General features: G+C 41.0%; 1 long non-coding RNA gene across 1 annotated transcript in view; it reads right to left on the reverse strand.

The window, feature by feature from the left end:
• LOC129034051 (uncharacterized) overlaps positions 1-23,738 on the reverse strand; it is a 233,291-nt gene that overhangs the window by 77,637 nt on the left and 131,916 nt on the right. Inside the window, exon 3 of the long non-coding RNA XR_008501743.1 lies at positions 14,861-14,925. This is a non-coding gene — a long non-coding RNA (uncharacterized LOC129034051). The remainder of the gene's footprint in view (positions 1-14,860; positions 14,926-23,738) is intronic.

The following is a 23,738-nucleotide window of genomic DNA, read 5'->3' on the forward strand; positions in this document are numbered from 1 at the left end:
TTTCTGCCACTTCACAGCGATTTCCAAACTAATTTTATTACCTTGAATCAACAAAAACAACCAGAATTTTCATACACAACTATTGGGAGTATGAAATGGTATAATCACTTTAGAGCTCTGTTTGGCCATTTCTAATAAAGTTAAAATACATGTTCACTACAACCCAGAAATTCCACACCTAGCTGGGTACTCAAGAGAAATGAATTTATATGTCCATAAAACCTTACACAAAAATATTTATAGCAGCTTTATTTATAATAAACAAAAACCCAATGTCCATCAATGGGAGAACAACTAAATTGTGGTTTATTTATACAATGAAATATTACTCATTTCAAAGGCATGAGCTACTAATATGTACAATAACATGCATGAATCTCATAAAACTTATTGAGCAAAAGAAGCCAGATGCAAAAGAGTACACATTATTTGCTTTAATGTACATGAAGTTCTAAAACAGGCACAATTTATCTATGGGGGAAAATGTCAGAACAGTGGTTATCTTTGGGGAATGGAGCATTGACTGGGAAGACATGAGATAATTTCCAAGGGTAAGAGAATTGTTCTGTATCTTGATCTGGGTGTTGGTTACAGATATATGCAAACGTTAAAATTCTTCTAGCTGTACACTTACAATTTTTGCATTTTATTTAAATAAATTAGGCCTCAATAAAGTACTGCTGACTTGAAAGAAAGGCTATTTCCTCTACCTAAAAGGAACTGAACTCTAGTTGCTACTCCCATCCTCCAACCTTCCTAGTACCTTCTCTCCCAACACTTAGTAGATTCCCACTTGCCTGGAAGTCACTATGGGCTGAAGAGGATCTGAAGAACTGTGTGGATTCAATCCAAGGAAAGAAAGGGGTGACTGACCTCATTTCGTTACTTTGGATGAAGCTGTATCTATGCTGTTTGGTAACAGCACAAATGTAAACGAGGTGTAAACTGCTTTCACATCTCATTTAGGGAACAGATGAGGCGTGAAATGCATTTCACAGGCACAAGTACTGGAGGGGTATGCTTAGCATGGTGCAATGTAGAACATTTGTTCCTCTTCCCTCAGGGATACTGGATTATTTCTGAACATGGCTACTGTAGGGGTAGGAGGAAAAGCAGGTGGGTGTAAGCGCAGGAGGAAAAAGATGGGATCTGCTCTCTTCTATCCTTATAATGCCCTCCTCCCTTTCTCGGCCTGCCTACCTCCTACACACCTGTTAAAGTCTAGCTCAAATATCACCTCTGTACTCACTACTCACTCTAGCTGATTCAGTGGTTCTATCTGGTCACTCACAGCACTTGGCTCAGCATTCAAATATGTTACTTACTTCCATCTATCCTGCCATCTATAATGGCACAGAATGCGTATTCTTTCTGTAATCAAGTGTTTAGACTCAGCAATTGCGCAATTAATTTTTTAGGAATTAATGTGAACTGAGGCAGGGGTGATAGGGAGGAAGAAAAATGTATCTAGGGATGGCATTTTAGCAGCAAAACCTTTTCCAGACACCCAAAAGAAATATAAAGTTCCAAAGGCTACTTAAGCTTTTAAGAGCTTAAAAGATTTGTATCATTGTATATTTCTCAAAGACACACATGTACACAATCTTCAGGGCAAGGTTATTTGTAAAAATAAATGCGGGAATTATGTTTTTTGATCTTTGAAGCAATGTTTTGCCTCTTTTGTGAGAGGAAATTTGATATCCTAGGTTTATATTATGTCTCTATCACCTATTCCAAAATATTTGACTGGTTTTATAGGCTTTTGCTCAATAATAAAGGCAGATGTTTTTGAAGAGAAGAGTTTGGGATTTTGTTCCCAATGTCATTGCCTGATAATAATTGCATACGTCTCCAAGTAAGTTGCAACTTACATATTAAACGTCAACTCTTTACTTAAGGTGACTAAAACAAGGATGACTCCAAGCTAGAACACAACGAAACTGTCATACTAGAGACATTTTACTTAGAGAATTTCAGTGAAGTCAGGGAAATTGAGGTGGTAGCATATTGTGAAATAAACAGTACACCGAGATTCAGATCTACGATCAAGTCTAGTGACAAACTTGACCTTAAAAAATTGCTTAACATCTCCAGACCTCCATTTTCTCTTATGTAAAATGTGATCAGTTCTGGAATGTAATTTGTACTTGTTCTGTGATCTAATGATTGCTTTCCTAGAAAGATATTGCAGACAGGTACCTAAATTCAGATGCCTCACATTGCTTATAAAAGCAAAGAATTAGAAACAAGCTGGATGCTTATCAATGTGGGCATGGATAAATAACATTTGCATATTAAATAGACCCACATATCCTAATTAAATTGGTCTCAAAAACAAAAGATTAGTGAAAATAAAAGATGCAGTCTGGGATTTATAGCACAAAAGCATTTAGGCAATCCCACTCAACAAAGAGGGGAATGAGAATGATTATTAGAGATAGAAGAGAAAAGATAATATAAAATATTAAATAAAATAAAAAGGAACTATATATGAAGCAATGATAAACTAGATATTAAATCTTGGTTTACCAAAGCAGACACAGACAAAGATAAGCAACTATTTCTAAGTGGGCAAAGTTTTATTTTCCCTGTTTATCTCATGTCAGAGCCCCAAAACCCAAGATTTTCAATAGCTTTAAACATGGCTTCACATTCTGATTCAGTCATCCACTGCATTTGCAAAGAGGGTAGGCCCCCTCATGTTTAAATAACATACGCTGTACATTGTAAGTGGTAGATTGTCACAGATTTTGCTCAATATTAGCAATCAAGGCATCTTTTATTGTTAGTGCGATGTTAATTGGGACCATGCTAACATTTAATGAATTTTAAGCACAATAGATCATTTGTCAACAAAGGGGGGTAAAAATATTAATTGAAACATATGTGAATGGTTATTTTCTGGGTGTAGGAAACATCCCACAATTAAAGTTAATCACAGTGTGATTAATTGATTTTAATTGATTCAAGATGTGTTCCTGTGGCATAACATAAGCCTGTCAATAAAACTTATAATTAAGCCTCATTATGAAAAAAGCAAAGTTATTGAGTCAAGCAGTGAAGGGGTAAAGCAGAGGTAGGCTCTTTCTTTATAATGCAGAAGGAAAGAAAGACCAGCAACCCAGGGAGGACAATAGTGGCAGAGACTGGCTGTTCTGGGAAGGTAGAAGAGACTCAGAATAGTCTTCAGCCAAATATGGGAGCATACTTAGGCCTGGGAAATGGAAAGTGATTGATCAAATCTTTGAAGATGAAAGGGTTGGGCAAAAAGGTGAGTCCACAGGTGGATGGGGGAGGTCAGTAAGACCAGCAGCTCTATCCATCAAATATAGTAATAAACATGGCTCATGTACCCCATGGGGTATACAGATGCATGAAGCCAGGGTGTACTAGAGGCTCTGAAATGCACTGGAATGGGCAGGACCTCTCAGTCCTAGGAGACAAGAGTGGACTTTCTCTACAAATAAAGATTATGTTGGATCCTTTGCTGGTTAACATTGGCAGGGCTCCCAGAGCCTCCTGGGCCCTGGATGTCAGTCTTGACTGTTGTTCATAACTACAGATGCCCATGTGGCATCTAGGAAGTCTTATTCAGGATTCTCACTTCAGCATTTGCTGATAGGTATTCAAGGACAATACTTTCATTCAATTATGCCAAACTTAGAAAATCAAAGTAATTATCACTTGTTTTCACTGTACACATGACATCTAAGGCCTTCCATGATGGAGTCCCATCAACTTCTATGACTTCTCCCTCAATTCATGAGGAAAGCTTGGAACCTGCCAACTAAGTGCTTTTTTATAGGTGTTGGGTGTGGGTGTAAAAACTTCGTGTTTTAGTTTGAATTACACCCAAAGTAAAACTGTGGTATAATACATAAATCTAATTTTTGTCCTCAGTTCCTGGTATAGAATTTCAAAAACCCTTGGAACTTCCTGAGTGATAGGGGTATCTTTGTTATTCCAATGAGATGGCATATGGCAGGGTCCCTACATAGGTTCAGGATGTGGGCCAGTCACTAGGAAGACTAATTACATGATTAGAGGGTTAGAACTTTGACTCAGCCTAATCTCCAGGGAAAGGAGGGGAAGCTGGAGATTGAGTTCAATCATGTGGCAATGTTTATCAATTATACCTGTGTAATAAAACACCAATAAAAATTATGGATGCTCATAATTTTTATGAAAACTCAGTGGAGCATTCTGGCTGATAAAAACATGAATGTGCAGGGAGAATGGTACACCCAGACGCCACCAGGGAAGGGCATGGAAGCTTAGTGTCTCCTCTTCTTAGATCTTGTTTGATATGGTTTGGCTGTGTCCTCACCCAAATCTCATCTTGAATTATAGCTCCTATAATTTCCACATGTTGTAGGAGGGCTCCAGTGAGAGATAATTAAATCATGGGGGCAATTTTCCCCAAAGTGTTTTTGTGGTAGTGAGTAAGTCTCATGAGAGCTGATGGTTTTACAAGGGGAAACCCCTTTTTCTTGGCTTTCATTCTCTATTGTCTGCCACCATGTAAGATGTGTCTTTCACCTTCCACTATGATTGTGAGGCCTCCCCAGCCACGTGGAACTGTGAGTCTATTAAACCTCTATTTCTTTATAAATTACCCAGTCTCAGATATGTCTTTACCTGCAGTATGAGAACAGACTAATAACATTGTCCTATGCACCTTTTCTATTTGGCTGTTCCTTAGTGGTATCCTTCATAATAAAACTGTAGTCATAAATATAGCACATGCAGCGAATTCTGTGGAATTTATTCTAGCCAATTATTAAACATGATGGGATCACAGAACTCTCTGAATTTATAGCCAGTAAATTAGAAATACAGGTGATCCCTGCGACTCGCAATTGCCATCTGAAGTGAAGGCAGACTTGTGAAGGACTTTGGCCCTTCACATGGGGTCTGTGCTAATACCAGCTAGTTAGTGTCAAAATTGAACTGAATTGTAGGACGCCCAGTTGGTGTCAGAAAATTGATATAAGAACACGAAATCTTGAGACAAGAACTTGGGTGCAGTTCTTAAGACACAGTCCCAAGAATCAAAAGTAAAGAAGTGGGAAAAGTGAGACAGAGAAGGGAGAAAACCCAATATAGAGTACATTAATCACTGGTTACCTCTGTGGGCAACTAAGACTCAGTGCTGTTGGAGATGATTTAAGGAATTATGAAGAACGCATGCCCAAGGACAGAGAAGCCAAGACACTCCTCCACTGATTCTCTTCTCTAGTTAGTTAAGAGTTGCTCTAGGAAGGTGGATTGAGATTGTTATTTTCTCTACTACTCTGGTTGTATCTAGCAAAGCTAAATGGTTATCTTGGCTTCAGAGAAATTCCTGAGTAAAGCATATATATATGTAGATGCCAGAAACATACAAAAATCAGGGGCTCGAGAGAAAGTGGCTTGGTGCATGACAAGTACCTGCTGCACTCGTAAATCTCAATATCCTCCATAAAGTACTCAAGCTGCTTTTTCAGACTAGATAATAAACAAATTATTTGTATGGCAACACTGAAGCTTTAGAGTGTCTCTCCCTCTCAGTTTCACCTATAGTCCCTACAGAGGAAACAACACTAGCGCTTACTTGAAAATAAGTCACCACGTTCATGCTATGTGGCAATTGTCATTTTGCAAAAATTGATTGGATTAGGAATGATACAAGTGCTCAGTAAGGTAATCTGTGGGCCAACCAGTGGTCCACGAATGTAAAGAAGGAGAGGATCATGCTGTCGGTGTTGGAGCTAGAGTAGAAACAAAGGGTTGCTAACTGAGTCCTGATAATGAAAGAGTCCTGATACTGTAAGGATATGCCAAGATGGTCGGAGGCAAGAGCTACCTTGGATAAAGCAAATTCCCAAATTACATTCCAGTATCCACAGAGTCCCATGCTGTGGCTGTACTCCTGCAAGAGGCCTGGGTTTTTCACTGACAATATTGCCATAGTAGCATTATAGAAGCTAGCCCAAATGATTGTTCTATTCCTGGCCAGGACAAGAGCCATATGCAACAGACTCCTTCCAGCGGGGGCTCCCAGATTCCCAGATTGAAACCTGCTGTGGCCACCAGAATCAGCATTGTCCACATTGAAAGCTACTCTTCTCCATCCAACATCGTTCTTCTATCCTTAAGCCAACAATTATTCCAACAAACAATATCCCAGAGACACTTATTGAGACAGGATGGATGGAGAAACCACAGGGAAAAAAGACTCCATTCAAATGTGAGTAAGCCAAGATGCACGGGGACTTGTCAAAGGCAAAGGAAAAAGCATTGAGCAGACATACACTTAGATAAGTTCTGGAGTATTTTTTGAAGTACATACATCTACTCGGGCATTGGGGATGACATCTAAAATAAAATCCCCTTCCTAAGACAAGTCACCAATTTCAACTTGCCTTTTGCGGCTAAAGCAATAGTACTTGCTTATAAAAGGGTCAATGTTAATAACATGTGGGAAAATTGAAACATACATCCTTACTTTTCTCTGCACACTGGCATCATTCTTTTATATTGCAGTCAGATTTTCACCATATATTGGGGCACCTGAGCAAACTCACATTCTTCCAAATTTGGGACCAATTATCACGGTCAGGAGGATATAATAATAATATTATATTATTATATACTATCTGAGCCTGAGTCACTTGCCCAACCCTTTGGCTGGAGTAAAGGATATGGACCCAAAATAAGGTGTGTGGGGAAAGGAGGGGAGTAGATGTTCAGGTCAAACAAACAATATTTACTACACATATGCATCATTTTATCCCCACATATTCATTCCATCAATATATTTAATACCTCCTATGGACCAGACACTACACCAGGTACTAAGATAAGTTAAGCAAAACAATATATTCCCTAGTCATGGAACTTACAATTCAGCATTTCTAGCTAACTTTGGGGGTAAACTATCTAATCACTCTGAACTTCAGTTACAAATATCATCTGTAAAATTAAGATGATATTTCCCAGAAAACCAAATACCACATGTTCTCACTTATAAGTGGGAGCTAAATCATGAGAACACATAGAAGCATAAAGGGAAACAACAGACACTGGGGTCTACTTGAGGGTGAAAGGTAGGAGGAGGGAGAGGATAAGGAAAAATAACTAATGGGTGCTAGGCTTAATACCTGGGTGACAGAATAATCTGTACAACAAACCCCCATGACACCAGTTTACCTATGTAACAAACCTACACATGTACTCCTGAACTTAAAAGTTAAAAAAATAAAAATAAAAAGAAGATAATAATATTTGCCTTTCATTGCTGTTGCAGAAAAAATTAGACAAGGCATCCAGTGCTCAGCATTAGCAGTTTAAGCTGTGTTCCCAGGGCAGCAGCTGTGGTCTTCCCATTGCTTCCAATTCTGCAGTAAGATTTTAGGAATTGTTTCTGGCTGCACAGCTTCCAAATCCTGTTCATTAGCTTTGCTAGAGATTCTGTGCACAATCTAATATTCCTTAATAAATTGCCCTTATGCTCAAACCAGTTTTGATTGTGTGCTACTAAAAACCTTAACTGATAAAGAAAGTGCTTAATTAATGGTAACTATAGTTACTAATCCCTTAGCTTGTCCCTTTATTAAGAAACGTATAGCTGAGACCCATGCAAGGTAGAACCCTGAAGAAGCATCCCTAAGAATTAAATCTGACCCTAACCCTGGCCATAGCAGGAGTTGAAAGTAGCTCCCAATTCTAATGGACAAGCAGGGTGAGGAGTCCTTTGTCATTTTCCAGAGACTAAAAGAAGGAAGGAGGCAATTCTGCCTTCCACATATAGAGGTAAAATCATGATTTCTCTAAAGGAGTTTTCATGCATTGCACTGATTAAAAGTAATAACATGCTGCTGCTTCAACTCCAGATTTAATTTCAGACATTTAAATGTGTTATGGCCTTTCAATTGAGTTCTGTGTGTTCAGTGGAGCAGAAAGGTAGGGAATCTTAGATTTTCCTTGTTATCTGGCAGACATTAAGGGGAGCCACGTCCATATTCCTGACCTTCAGAGAATGGATGCAGGACACGATTATCCCATTGACCCACAACCTTGAGGGTGGTGGGGAACAGGTGGTATCCATGTGAGAAAACATTTTAGGAGTTTGTCAAACAGAGCCAGGGGTGATCAGACAGCCCTTGAAGGGCAGCTGGGCCACTACTCAGAAGTCTAGGTGAGTCGCTGTCTGAGCACATGAGAGGAGATGCCTGTCTTCCCAGAAATACATATGGATGGCAGTCTAATTGTGTCTGGAATTGATTACTTCTGGTGGGTTCTTGGTCTTGCTGCCTTCAAGAATGAAGCCACGGACCCTCATGGTGAGTGTTACAGTTCTTAAAGGTGGCGCCTCCGGAGTTGTTCGTTCCTCCCAGTGGGTTGGTGGTCTGGCTGGCTTCAGGAGTGAAGCTGCAGACCTTTGCAGTGAGTGTTACAGCTCATAAAGGTAGTGCGGACCCAAAGAGTGAGCAGCAGCAAGATTTATTGTGAAGAGCAAAAGAACAAAGCTTCCACAGCCTGGAAGGGAACCCTAAACACTGCTGGCTCAGGCGGCCAGGTTTTATTCCCTTATTTGCCAACCCTTCCCCCCACCCCCAACACCCCAACATCCTGCTGATTGGTCCATTTTACAGAGTGCTGATTGGTCCATTTCTACAGAGGGCTGATTGGTGCGTTTACAAACCTTTAGCTAGACACAGAGCACTGATTGGTGCATTTACAATCCTTTAGCTAGACAGAAAAGTTCTCCAAGTCCCCACCCAACCCAGAAGCCCAGCCGGCTTCACCTCTCATAATGACTTTGGGATTTACGTGGTCTCATTTTTCCTGCTCCACCCTCATCCAGCTTGTGATTCATATTACCCCAGGGGCTGCCACTTACATCCTGTGATACTTTGAAGTTAACCTTCCTTAGGCTCAGTTTCCTCACTCTTAAAATACAATCATTTTATCTAACATATTGTATTTAAAACACAGGTTATTGAATGGAACATCTACAAAATGCTTAGATGTATAAATTGGTTAACCATAATCTCATATTAAAAAATCAGTAATTGTATAAATTGCTTAGCCATAATCTCATATTAAAAGATCAATAATTGCAACTAATTGCATACTTACCCTCACCTTACCAGAAAGCAGGGCAGAAAGATCTGGGGTGGCAAGTATAACTCTTTCTAATGACTTGGCCCCATGTCTCTGTCTCATCTCTTTGCTTCCGTATCTTCCAACAGAGAGATGAGAGAAGACCAGCAACAATGACTATGCTGTCACAGCTCACAGCCTCAGGTAGAGTTTGCCAAGAGATGTTGGAACCCCTTGTCCTGGCCCCAGTCCCAGAAATGGAACCCAATGATATTCCTCCTCTGGGCTCCCAGTGGCTGGTCCAGTAATGCAGAGAGAGATATATCTTATCAGCACACAGAGCTGTGACCATCCTCATGGTGACCCCACCCTCCAGTATGTCAGAAAATAGACTCAGGGAGTCTGAAATAAGAGCATGAAGACTTCCTCAATACGTTTCTGAGTTTAGAACTCATTTGGTGGTTCGTATGGAAGCATGAAAGATTTTGGAACAGAGAAATAGAATGGAAAACCAAGTTTAAACTCCAGCAATTAAATTGAGGTGAGAATGACCAATATTACCTTAACATTCTCCTCAGCTTGACTAAACTTTAGACAGGCTTCTTCCTGTCTATAAGCCCCTGACCCTGCTTTTCTTAGAGCATTCGCTTTAGAAAACTTTCAACTGTAAATTTTTTCTCTGACCCTTTGAGATGTAAATCTTTTCTCAAGTTTTGCTTGTTAGTTTTATAACCCAGGAATATCTTTCTCAAGGACCTAGGAGCCATTCCTTTGAAATGTAATCAAGAAAGATAGGGCCGCATCTCCCAGTCTCTGTGAGAAGGTAGAAGCTTAACTTTCACAAGTGCCAAAAAGCAAACACAGATCACATCAACCAACCTCCCTCCTAATGTCCTCCAACACTTTTCCTCTAGCTTACCTCAATGCTTAAAACCCCCCTACCCTTTTGTTTCAGCGGAGTTTAATCTCTCTCCCCTATTGCAATCCTGTTGAATAAAGTCTTCCTTGCCTTTATAACTCCATCCTGTGCAACTTTTCTTTGGCAAACATGGTTAAGAGAACCATTTAGAAGCTGCTGTAACTTTCCAAGAGAAAGAGGCAAAGATAGCAGAGCTAGAAAGCATGGTTTGGATTTGGAAGAAGGGAGTAAAAGACAATTTAAAAGTCAGAGTGACTTCCTGCTTCTAGCTTCTGGGCAATAGGACTGCTACCCCATATGTGCCAAAGGTCAGGAAGGAAACTGGGCTGGAATAGAAAGACAAAATGATAAGTTCTTTTTTAACATGTTGAATTGAAAGTTCCTCTGGAAAAGACAGAGATACAGCACAGAGGGCTGCAAATGAGGCAGGGGCCAAGGTACAATATTATCTATATTTCTTTTCTCCAAAGTAAGATGTATTTTTTAAAAATCGTTCAGAGGTACTACATAGATGTAGTAGAAAGCTGGGGCACAGATAATTACAACGTAACAAAGCAAAACAAAACCCCAACCAGAACCTCCACAAAAATAGCAGCCACTCTTTCCATTTAGAGATTGTCTGTGCCTAAGGCACTGATGGGCTGAAACAGGAGAGGTAAGAAAAGGGATCATTGTAACTAAGGCAATTATCACTATGAATGAGTATTAGGCAGAAGCTATGGGAGGATAGGAGGGTGGGCAATAACCTGAAAGGAAGGGGATGAGGGAAAAGTCATCAAATGGGTGACATTTGAGCTATAAAGTATGATGATTGTAAAGTAAGGAGCTTAATTTAAAAAGTCGAAAGACAAGCTATTGCCTAGGAGAAGATACTTGCTCTAGAGCACCTATCAACTAATATCCACAATTTTAAAGAACTTCTACAAAGCAATGTTTTAAAAATGCAGACAACCTAATTTTTTTAAATGGCTGAAATACTAAACAGGTACTTCACCAAAAAGGTATTTAAGTGGCCAGTAACCATATTAAAAAGGTGCTCAACTTTATTGGCTACTGAAGAACTGTAAATTAAATCCATAATCTTCTATTAACACACACTCTCCAGAATAACAAAAATTAAAAATGCCAAGTGTGGGTGGGGCTGTGGAGCAATTAGACTTCAAACTTTTTAAGTAGGAGTATAAATTGATAAAGCATATAAATTGATAAAGCAACTTTTTCTTTCTTTTTTTTTTTTTTGAAACAGAGTCTCACTCTGTCACCCAGGCTGGAGTGCAGCGGTGCGATCTCAGCTCACTGCAATCTCTGCCTCCTAGGTTCAAGCAATTCTCCCATCTCAGCTTCCATAGTAGCTGTGATTACAGATGTGCACCACCATGCCCAGCTAATTTTTGTATTTTTAGTAGAGATGGGGTTTCACCATGTTGGCCAGGGTGGTCTCAACCTCCTGGCTTCAAGTGATCCATCCACCTCAGCCTCCCAAAGTGCTGGGATTACAGGCGTGAGCCACCACACTCAGCCTGATAAAGCAACATTAAAAACAGTTTAGTAGTGTCTACTAAGGCTGAATCTATGCCAATCTATGAAACAGCAATTCCACTCCGATGTGTAAATCCAACAGAAAGAGGATGTATATTTACCAAAAAGCATATAAAAGAATGTTAATAGTGGCAAAATATATAATAGTGTCAAACTGGAGAAACCCAAATGTCCATCAGCAGTAAAATGAATAAAATGTGGTATGTTCATTATACAGAGAAGAAAACAATGCAAATGACCAACTACAAGTACATGTAACAATATGAGTAAATTTCACTAACATAACATTGAGAAAAAGTAGCCACAAATTGTATGTACTGAATAATTCCATTTCTATTAAGTTTTTTAAAAGTCAAAAATAATTTATAGTATTAGAAGTTAGGATAGTGGTAACTCCTGAGGGTGGGAAATTACTGAAAGGGGGCACTAGGAGGTTTGGGGTGCTGTTCGTGCTCTGTTTCTTGAGCTGGTGCTGGCCACTCCATTTGCTCAGTCTGTGAAATCTCCTCAAGCTGAAAATATACAATTTGTGCACTTTTCTGCATGTATGTTACACGTCAGTAACATTTACATTAAGCAAAATAGAAGTGAGAGGGGCTTATTTTGTCTGAAATGCAGATTGCCTAGGAGAGGAGTAGCTCTAGGAACTAGACCCTGTGTTTGATGACTGCCTGCACAGTCTCCTCTTAAAAGCCAGACTGGAAAGAAAGGAGGTGTATGGAGGAGCAGAAATCTGCATTCCTCAGAGAGGAACAAAGAACAGGGGGCCAGAGAAGAAACAGGAAAGGAAAAAGATAGAAGCGGTTGAAACAAAGAAACAAATGCTTACAAAGGCTGTAGACTAGAAATTGACACAGTGAAGCAGACAATGACTTGAAAAATAACAGTTGGAAAATTTGTATCTAAAATATAATACAAGCAAGAATATTTAGAATGAGTAATTCTGCAAAAAGCCTAATTGCTCTCACCACTGTCCACCTAAAAGAAAGAAACTGAGGCAAGATTAATATAAGTAGGGGGTTTATTTGGGCCAGTCTTGAGGATTGAAACTTCAAAGCACAGATTAAAGTTATCCTGAATATGTAGTCCGGTCCCATCGGCAACAGTTGCAAGTGGATTTTTAAAGGAAAGAAAAGAAAAGGCAGTTCCTAAGTTGTTTAGCAATAGTTTACATATGAAAATGACATAAGCTATTGATCTGGCTCTATGTTGTTCTTTGTTTCCTAAATTACAAGAAAGGAAAGATAATGGGTGAGGCAGCTAGTTAGGAACTAAATGCTTTTAAACAATTCCCCCAGCCCCCAACCCGTGTGGGTCCTGTGGGGGAGTGGGAGAATGACTGAAGTCCCATACTCACGCTGGCCCTGATCAAGTTTTCATACCTCACATAGCTCAGCCTGCTCTGAGTTGATTCTTTTTTCATTGCTTTGATTCATGTGGAGTTGACACTTCATTCTGAAGCCAAGTGGAGTTTCTCATTACTTTTGCCCAGCAAAGCAGGAGAGACTTCAAATAAGGGTCCAGAATTCTTACACTGAAGAAGAAAATTTTTCCATTGTTCTCTAACCTTCCCTCCTCTCCCACTCATAATCTTACCCTCATCTCTGCTTCTCTCTGCTAAATATGGAAGCTGCCACACCCACCCTGATGCCTCTGTCCTTCCTCCTCACTGCCTCTCAAATGTCTCCCTGTCACTCCAATGCTTTGACAGGAAGGGCCAGAGGACACTGGGTTCAGGGACCAGAGTCTTCACCCTGCAGGCTTTGATAGAATTTGAGCAGAATCCAGCATCGTTCATCACTGTCAGGTCTGGATGGCACTGAGTTATCGCTACAGCAAATGCAAATCCAGCCATTCAGATGTCAGAAAGGCCTTCACAAATTTGCCTTTCTATTTCAGATTCCCAGGAAGGTGACTGTTCTCTTCTCAAGTTAGAAGATTTCAGGTCAGAGGCCAGAATATGGGAGGAATGCCTGTGTCTTTGTAAACCCACATGGCTCTGGATTAGTTGGGACGGGACCCCAAGGTCATGGTGAGGAACAAACCGTACTCTTCAGCCAAAGTGTGGCGCTCACTCTGCAGAGGTCCCTATAAAATAATAACCTTCCTTTTGGCTTGTGGATATTTTCTGCCCCTGCTTGAGCCCATGGATTTCAGAAAGACCTAACTGTTGGCTTACAACAGTCCAGCATCTGGGTCAAGAAAGGGAAACTCTAGGCTAGGGGTCCTCAATGTATGGTCTGCAGGACAAGTTGCATCAGCATCATATGGGAACTGGTTAGAAACTCAAATTACTGAGCTCTGCCTTAGAACTACAGAACCAAAAACTATCAGGGTAGAGTTCAGCAATCATTGTTTTAACATGCCTTAGGTGAGTCTGATGCAAGCTCAAGTTCCAGAAACACCACTCTTAAGTCTAAGAAGATGAAGGTTCTAGGACTTCAAAGTACTCTAATGCTTTTCCTATGGTAGAGCTAGCAGGAGTTCATTTATTATTCGTCCAGATGCTGATTATGCAGTTCCAGGAATTTGAGTCAATGCCAGAGCAGTTGAAGTAGAGCAAGGACGAATAACAAAAATGCTAGGATATCGTGGTGTTCAGAGACAGGTGAGCTTTTCAGAGCCTCCCAACTTGTCCCCTAGTGCTTAAAATTTGGCACAGATGCTACCATCAGCCATGACATGGATAGAGGAGACTCTCCCCTTTATGCTGATGTATACCCCAAAACAAGTCACAGAAAAAGCAGGCTTCCAAGATTTCTCAGCTCCTGTTGTTCCAATCATCTTCTACGATTCTGTCTCCTAGACCTGTAGCCTTAAAGCCAGCTTATTTAAAATAAATCTGCCAGTCTGTTTCAAAGAGATTTGTTCTCCTAAATTTGTCCCTGACTGAAAACTGCACACGTCCAAAGTTTAAGAGGTTATGTTAGGAGAAATTGAACATTATCTCAGGATAATGTTTTCCTACTGCTACTTAAATTTCCAGAGGCATTTACAAAAATTAAACATCAATGGGAAGCCAAGTCCTTTATGAAACTAGCAACAGATATTGATCCTGTGATAATGTTATTATTTTTCTTATTGCTCTTGTCCGTATGCATTTCATCATCGCTGGGTTGGATGAGTATAGGGCAGCATGGGAAAACAATGTTTATTGACTTGCAGTTTCTAAGTGCTTTAAAAAAAGTTATGCACAGGTACATACGAGCATATTAAAGCTCTTAATTTGTGTTTCTAATAATTTCTTCTTGAATCTCTAAAAATATGACACTATGATTAGCATTTTATTAGCACATGTACCATCTAGCCAGACACCTTGAAGTTAGATTAGATGGCACTCAAGTCACTTAGCACAGGTGAGTCAGACAGACTTTTGACCTCTCTGTAAAATAGGAAAATAAAGACAGTGACTTTATTTATAAGAAAAATGAACTTGGCCAACAACATTAGAGAATGCTTACTCATTCTGTACCTAGACACAGAGGAGCTTGGAACAGACCAGGAGAAATGAGACCATTATATACCCTATAATTACAACTTGTCTAATTAATCCAAGGGGAAGCAGAGAAAGTTAACTGTAGGGCAGCAAGATGTAAACTTGGGAAGTCAGATAAGAATGGACCTTGAAAGGGACCTTGAAAGGTATACAGGGGGCCTGGGCACAACTGCCAAGCATAATCAGACACTGTGTGAGAAGAGGAAGTAAGTCTAGTCCCAATCACTTAATAAGTACTGATCTCTTAGGAAGAGGCTCTGGTACAGTATCCTTCCCCTGTCTTAAAGGGACATGGAGTCTCAGCCTCCCAGCAGGAATGTCTAGAGAAAAAGTATCTAGCTAATTTTGTGGGCAGGGGTGAGGGAAGGAGAAATATTGTCTGGCTTACTAAAAGTGTGGTCTCCACACTAACACAGATCCCTGATGTGACATATGAGGCAGCATCCCTTCTCTGTCAAGACTGGTTCCTCCTCCTGCATTCTGGATCTCTTCCCTGCTGTCTTTTCAGGGCATCAATTACCCCATCTCTCTCTTATCTAGTCAACCCTTTCCTCGCAATCTTCCCCAAAACACTTAAACAGGCTCAAGCTTTCCCCACCTTAAAAATATCTTCCCTCCACCCCACACTTCCTGCAGCTACAGCACTCTCTCCTCCTCCTCACACCCAAAGTTTTCCAGAAAGTTATCCATCCTTGCCATCTCCATATGCTCCCCTCCCACTCCTCAGTTCACCTCGCCCTGTCTTCCACTCCTATCACAGGCTTTAAAAAGCCACTGCAATCATTAGGTGACCTGTCTATTGCCAAAGTCTCAGGACATTTTCAATCCTACCTTACTTGAAACCTCTGCAAGGTGAAGGTCACTCCTTCCATCTATGCTCCTTCCTGGGTTCTTGGGGCTCCACGATCTCTTGGGCTTCCTCCTACCCACCGGCCTGCTTATTCATTTATTCTGCAGGCTCCTTCTCCCTACCCAACATGCCAGAGTTCCTACAAGCTTCAGGAGTCGTCCTTGACCTCTCCCTCTTCCTCACCACTCTCCAATCCAAAACATCACCAAATCTTGTTAATTTGGGCCCTTTGGTATTTGTTTACTCCGTCGGTTTTTGTCTGTCTTCACTCCTCTCATTCTCTAAGGGCTGCTATAGCCTCCTTCACAACAAAGAGAGTTGCCTAAAGTCACCCAGCTAATGAATGATGACTAGGAGTGGTTCCTGGATATTTTATCCCTTACTGCTGTGGAGTTTCCTCATCACCCGAATAGAATCACTCTTTATTCACAAAAGTAGAAAATTAATTTTGGACACATCATTTATTATCAAGATGTTGTTGAGGAAAAATAGGGTCATGTAAGGTGCCTCTCAGCATCTTCCTTCAAGTTGCCAGGATTAGAAAAACAGAGACAAGATTCTATGTGTGTCCTCAGAAGACCTTCCTGAGGACCATTCCCCTAGGAACTTAAAAAAATTAAACCTCCAACTCTTTCCATCTTAACTGTGTAACAGAGGAAGGTGATGACAACTGAGGAAGGAAGGAAACAAGCAAGACTCAGACTTCAAAGGCTTGGCAGCCACCATCAGCAAGAGGTGAGAACAGCAGACAAGACAGCAACACTCCTGAAATAATCAATCCATACGGACTGCCATGTGAAATGTGGAGCAGACTCGTTCTAAGTGGCTCCAGGAGGCAAAATAAGACTCAAGAGAAGTTACTGGTAGATTTCAACCCAATGTGAGACAGAAAAATCTGTTGGAACTGTCCAAGGTGCCAAGAGGAGGAATGGGCCAAGAGGGACACTTACGTCTTAGGCTGCATACAACTTTCTTATGGGTTTTGTCAAACAGACTCTTGCACTATGATGAATAAGATAAAGTAAGATCTGGTTTTCATACCAGACCTCACAGGTAAGATAGTGTTCTGTGGCTTGACCTTCTCAACAACATTAAGAGACCAGTGGGCAGATACTATTCCCTACTTAGATAAAAGTTAGGTAAATGATCTTGATCACACAGCGAACTAATAGAGGATCCAAGAATCACCCACCCCACACTATCTTATGGAACGCTATTACATTATACAAACTGTGGTAGGCATTGTAGATGAAATTGGAAAAGTAATCTCATACCACCAAGGAGATGATTAATAAAGATGATACTCATGCAGGCCCATTAACATACAGGGAGATAAGATAGAGGTTAGAAAGTCCAGGAGGCTTACAGGACATGGAGGAGGTACACTTAGCAGGCTAAAAAGGAAAGAAGTAGTCAGAGAACGTGTGGCCAGGGCCAAGTCTTGAAGAATCCGTGAATAGAAGTTAACGAAGCAAATTTCTTCAGGTGGCTGGTATGCTGCTGCTACTCCCTGCAGATGTGCTTTACCAGGGCAGTAGTCCCACTGTCAGGAGCTTCAAGTGTTGGCTGCTATGGCTCACATCTGCCTCCCTTCTCAAGATGGTTGCTCCTGGCAAACTGGTGGCACCTCACTTTGGAGGTTACACCCCTCACCTACAGAAACATCCTACTTCCAACAGCTGACCCACATGGGGGTACTGGGGCCCCTGCTTCAAAGTGAGACAATCTCTATGGTGCAATTCACACTCCAGAACTCCCTGAGGGATCAATTAATATCTCATTCTCCTGTAACTCCTGCCCCTTACCCTATCCTGGCTCCTTCCCTCCCCTTCTCCTGAGACTGCTCCCTTGATAAATCATATAAATCTCTGTCTTCATCACTGCTTCTAGGGAACCCAACCTAAGTCAAGGGGGAAGGATGTTCAAGGCAGAGAGGAAACGGAGGTGAGAAAGCACAGTGCAATAAAAAACAGCAGTAGGTTGGAACAGAGAGGTGACCTGCAGTGTGTCATGGAATAAACTAGGGCAGATGAACAGGGGGCACAGTCCTACCTCCAGACATCTAGCTCAGTTACATTCAACCTCTCCAAACTGACCTCTGATATTCTACATGGCTCCAAGCTGACCTCTGATATTCTACATGACTGCTTTAGATGCGATATTTCAGAGCACATCTAGGCCATGAAGTGAGTTTATAGAGGAAACAAGTGACAAATAAATTCCTTGATTTATTCAGTGGCATTTCACAGAGCAGGAACAAAGATGAGCCCCCTGGAATTTCCTGATTCTCAGACCTTATTACAGCTAGGGAACTTGCTACAGAATCCTTTTGAGGGAGAGCAAATTACCTCAGTAGGCTATTTTGTCCTCCCTTGCCTCTCCAGAAATGGCAACCTCCCCCTGCCCCTTTCATGGGCTCCATCTGCTTTTCCTGCTTTCCTTTCTGGCCTCTATTCATAAGGTCTTGCCCCTGGGTCTCCGTTAGTATTGGATTTTAATTCTAAATGTTTCCAAAGCCAATGAAGCTCTTTAATCACAAAGTTGGGCTGCCAAGAATGCTAATTGGAAACTTTTATTTCTAGAAGTCCTGGGAAGTTTAGACATGGATATTTTTCTTTTGTCTATCATGCCCTTAGCACAGAATAGACTCAGGGAAGCAAAAAATAAAATGTGGCCCCAAATATGAGAAATTAACCTGAGATATATACAAACTCCTCAGAAAATGAGAGACCTCTGGATTTCAAATACTAAGGATCGTGACCCAATTGGAGTCACCTGAAACCTAGTTATATTTTCTTAGGAAGCAGAGGACTGGGCAAAGGTAGACAGAAAAAGACCCCAAGCACCCAATGAGAGCTCATAATTAGAGTCAGGCCCCAAGCAAGGCCCAGCACCTGCAGCACTGCTCAGGTTCAGAGTAATCTTCCTCTTTCACAATCACACAGGTAACCTGCTATGTTCCAAGCCCCTTGCTGGTCCCTGAGCCATAGACAAGAATAAGACACAGTTCTTGTCCTCAGAGCCTAGAAGGAAAAAGAGAAATACATGCAAATATTCACAGCAGCATTGCCTGAGGAGACAGAATACATTACTCCCTCTGGGGGTGGAGGTAGAGGGTAGGGTAGACTTTCCTTTAATAGACTATGCGGAAGAAAGACTCACTCCCTTCCCAGATATGATATCCCCACAAAGCCAGAACACCACCCATCATCCACATACCAAGATTTCATGCTCCTCGCTGTTTCTTTGCTTATACCAACAGAATGACCCTGGCTGACATAGGCCAAATAATATGTTTGAAAACTTTGTGATGGTTCATAGAATACAAGAAGTGGTTAGGGGACTAACCTTGGACAAAGCTGGGGCCAGAGCAGCTTTGGGGATTTAGGTAGCAGATGTTAATACCAGCTGGAGGTGTGAGATGATTTTGCCAGAGGAATGGAGGGAAGATGACCTTAGGATCCAATATGGGACACACAGGCTCCATGGGCCTACCTGAGATTTTCAGCCAATAACTGCAAAGTTTTCAAAAGCCATTTGTGGATCTACTGCATCACAGAAGTCCTTATTTAAAAGGTAGAAATTCAGCTGCTTCACTGAATACAGTGACTCAATTCCTAAATATGGCCCAAGAATCAGTCTCTTAATAAGCAACTAAGTGGCTCTAACCAACATAAGATCACTGAAGCCAGACCATCTCCTGACACACCCACTAATGAGTGAGTCCTCCCTGAGACTCTTCAGGTGTTGCTGGTTATGGCTAGAACTCTTCAGAGTGATCTTGCTCCCAAACCTACTGGACTCCCTGCTTCATGTCCGTCACCTAGAACAGTGGCTGTTCCATGTTAGGATCTCTGTGTATTTAGTGAAGGAAAAGAAGGGAGGAAGGACAGGAAGGGGGAAAGAAATTTCTGAGTTATCCACTACAATTCAACTAGAGAATTAATCTAATGAGTACCTTTTCACTCAGTAGATTAATTCCTTAGGAAGTAGTAATTTCCTGAGTAGGGACTCAGGAAAAGCAGACTAAGGGGAACCAATACATCTGACCAAAGCAGCCCCTGAATTCAGAAACATTATAGTATTTTAATCTGTGGATGTTAGAGAGGTCCTATTACTCTTTATTAATACAAACAAATGCTTTGTTCCTAAAACACTTTAAAAATGGGCTGGACCTTTAAAAAAATTTCAAAACCAATCAGTGCTAGATTATTTATTGTTCATTACTGCATAGGGAGGGGTTTGGTGGTTAAGAAAAAGCTCTTCCCCGTGGTCCTCTCTTCTGAGTTAAGCCACAGTGTAGACTGGGGAAAGGGGGGGTGCAATTTCAAGATTTAACAATGGTATCCAACTGATCTTTGCAGGATTGCAAATAAAGGAAGTTGTATCCTCAGGAGTACTATTAACACTAAGGTCTCTCAGCTCCTATTGTTAAAGAACATACATTACCAGGCTCTCATATAAAATCCTGAGAAGGAAGCAAATATGAGTCTGCGATGTTCTCAGTAGTTCTTATGCAATTGCCTCTTGGGCCTAATTAGAGCTGCTTTTGTAATTCACCAGCTATAAATTCCTTCCAATGCTCTCATAGCACTGGGAGATTGGCCACCCCAAGTCAGGGTTTTGTGCTGATACTGCAAGTCTACCTAGTGACCTGAAGCTGGTGGTGATCCCTTCAGTGGCCATCTTGTGGCCAGTGGCCCTCAAACACCTGGAATAGCTATCCAATTTGCTAATTGTTTTTCTGTTCTCTGCTGATTGGGTTAAAAGATAACTTTGCATATTGTGTTAGGCAGCACCTGCTTTTTCTCAGCTAATTTATTTTAAATTGGTTTAGTACAGACTTTTTACCCCATGATGTCTACAGAGCTATGAATTCATTTCCTCATCTGCCCTCTTGAATTTGATTAAGGAATGCAAATAGCTATATAGCTTTATGGTGAAATTAAAAGAACAGGCACAGAGAACCCAAGCCAAGCTAATTCTGAAACTGGAAAACAAATATTTCAAAAGGTTTTTTATCTGTAGTAGGAAATAGGACAGTAGTTACACAAAATCTAACATCTGATAATGTGGAAGAATATATTGTACTAATCTATCGAACCTCTGTAAAATATCTAGCCCTTTACATAATTTTTCCCTTTTCATGTAAGCCAATGGGGATAGGTATCTATTAATCCTATTACAACAACAACAGAAAAGAAACTAAGGCTTACGGAAGTTAAATAACTTGCCCAAGATTACTTACCCGGTAAGATTTGAACCTAGGTCAGTTCAACTCCAAAGCCAGAGACCTTTCTACATTATCCATATTTTCAAATCCCTTTGCTTTGACCTTCCAAACAGCTAAACCAGGAGGTGATTTCAGATGTTACAAAAGGATTCTTTACTTTCCAAAAGGATTTGCAACAGGGTTCCTTGAAATAGCCAATCCCCCTATTGTGCTGAAAATATAATTGAAGCTACAAAATTTCTATTTACAAGAAACATTTTTGCACCACATCTGCTGTGTAAAGCAGAGTAGGGTTTAACATAGCCACTTTCCTTTTTTAATGGAAGCACCAGAGATGTAGAGCCTATAAGGGCAAGTATCATGAGAATGTAAATTTTGTGATGACCATAATGTGGCACATACTAAACACTCAAAAATGTTATCTGCCATTGCAATACATTTTTCAGATGTCTCAAAATGCAGTCTGTGATAAACTGCAAAAATGGCCATAAATTCCTTTTCTCCCATAAAGAAATGGAATCTATTTCTTCACCCTTTGAATCTCCATGTACGGTGTGATTTGCTTTGGCCAACAGGACATTAGCAAACTTGATGTGATCAGAGGCTTCAAAAGTGCTTGAGCTTTCTGACTTGCCAAACTGCTGAGCTTGGAACCCTGAGTCCACCATGTGATTCAGTCCGAGCTTGGAACCCTGAGTCCACCATGTGATTCAGTCCAAGATACCTGCTTAAGGAGAACCAAGACACCCCAGCCAACAGGCATCCAGACCCTGGCTGCCAGCCTACCAACCACTAGACATGCAAGGGAGGCCATTCTAGATCAGCCGGCAGATTTGCCAGCTGATGGCAGCAGCATAAGAGAGCCAGCCATGATCAAGCTGAGCCAGCCCAAGACAGAAGAACTGAATGATCCACAGAATTGTAAACCAAAGAGAATGGCTCTTGTTTTAAGCCACAAAGCTAAGGGATGCTATCTTACACAACAGAAATTAACCACCACACAGTCCTGATGCATTTTTTAATCTGTTATATACCTAAGCCATACAAAAAGACAAGAAAACCATAGAATGGCAAGAAGGAAAAGCTAGCAAAGAGAGAGAACAAGGTGTCCAAAGTATGAAAGAAGTCATTGGAAAGTTAAGGGACTCAGAAAATCACATTTATGGTTAGCATTCAGCTCTTTTCTCTCCCAGTTCACCGATCTTTCCACTACACCAATCTCTTTCTCTGAATTTTTGAGCCTAACTGGACCAATTCCATGTCCCATTGTAGTGTCCAGCCCTGGGGGAAGCAAGTCAATTGGAGTTTTAAGTTAATAATAAATGAAGAACTTTTCCAGTGTGCTTCTTCATTTTTCCTTCTCTCTTCAGATCTCTTTTGCAGGTTACTCAAGTCAGCGAGAAAACTATGGGGGAAATGGATAAAAGGACAGACAGGAGCTATAGTAATGTTGTATGACTAGAGGGTGTTTTTCACCTTCAAAGTGCATTGACCATAAATTCCAGGATATACTTTCACGGTTCACATTCCTATATAACGTCTACTTTTGAGTTCCTTAGCAGGGAATAATGTTAGTGTTTTTTTTTTTTTTTTTAAAAGGTATAACACAAGAATAAGGAATGATGTGTTCCTCTCGGTATAAGGGGAAGGAAGTAGGATATTCAGAAGCTATCAGTTGTGCTTGTCAGTGGTCGAGCTAAGCATTCCACCTTTCACATTGAAAAGAGTGGGGAGTCTACTCTGATAAAAGGTGAGAAGGTGGCCTATCCCCTCCCTCAACCATAGAAACCCGCACAGTTACCCTGCAAAAATTAATTGGTTATTCAGGGTTAAGCAATAAAATTCAGCACCCACCTCCAGAAGCCACTGTTTAGAAATGAGAGAGACATGTAACCACAACTAATATTCAGCAGGTACACACTATTATAAGCTATTCAAATATGTAAATATCTCCATATTGGCCAGTAAATAGTAAAACTGCCATAAATGGTAGCATTAATTAATAATGTAAATTCTAGTACATGTGGTTTATCTCAGAAACCACACACTGCAATGTCAAGAGACTCTTCTATTTTGGGTACTGGATCTGCTGCAGTTCATTGTTATTTTTTTTTTTTAAATGAGCTGGCAATTTGCCTCCTGGTTCAAAAGGTTTTAGATGGGAGAGGGAGGCTAATGGGACAAGGTGAGGAGGGTCTATACCCACCCATTAGAAACATCTAACCCTGCCAGGCCTAGGTGGTGGCTGAAGAGATGGTCAGGTCTATGGGCTGAGATAGATGTCAGTACAAGACTCCCAGGTGAGCTTGGGGAGCCCTACTTTATTTGACAATCCATCCATGGGGAGTGGCCATCCCTGACATTGTGAACAGTCTTGGAGGACAATTCTGCCCTGGACATCCCAGCCAGTGACCAAGGGAGCCTCACTGCCTCTTGAGTAATCTCTGGGCAGGGAAGCCTTATGCCACCCAGTGCTTCCCACCACACCCCACCCTTCCCACAGCCAGTTGAGCCAACCCAAATAGGCCATCAATATCCATGAGGGCCTCTTTCTTTTATGTCCACATTTCTTATTGTCTCTCCCACTCTGCCTTTTTTTCACTTCATAGAGAGC

This window comes from Pongo pygmaeus, chromosome 2 (genome assembly GCF_028885625.2).
Source record: "Pongo pygmaeus isolate AG05252 chromosome 2, NHGRI_mPonPyg2-v2.0_pri, whole genome shotgun sequence".
Lineage (NCBI taxonomy): Eukaryota > Metazoa > Chordata > Mammalia > Primates > Hominidae > Pongo > Pongo pygmaeus.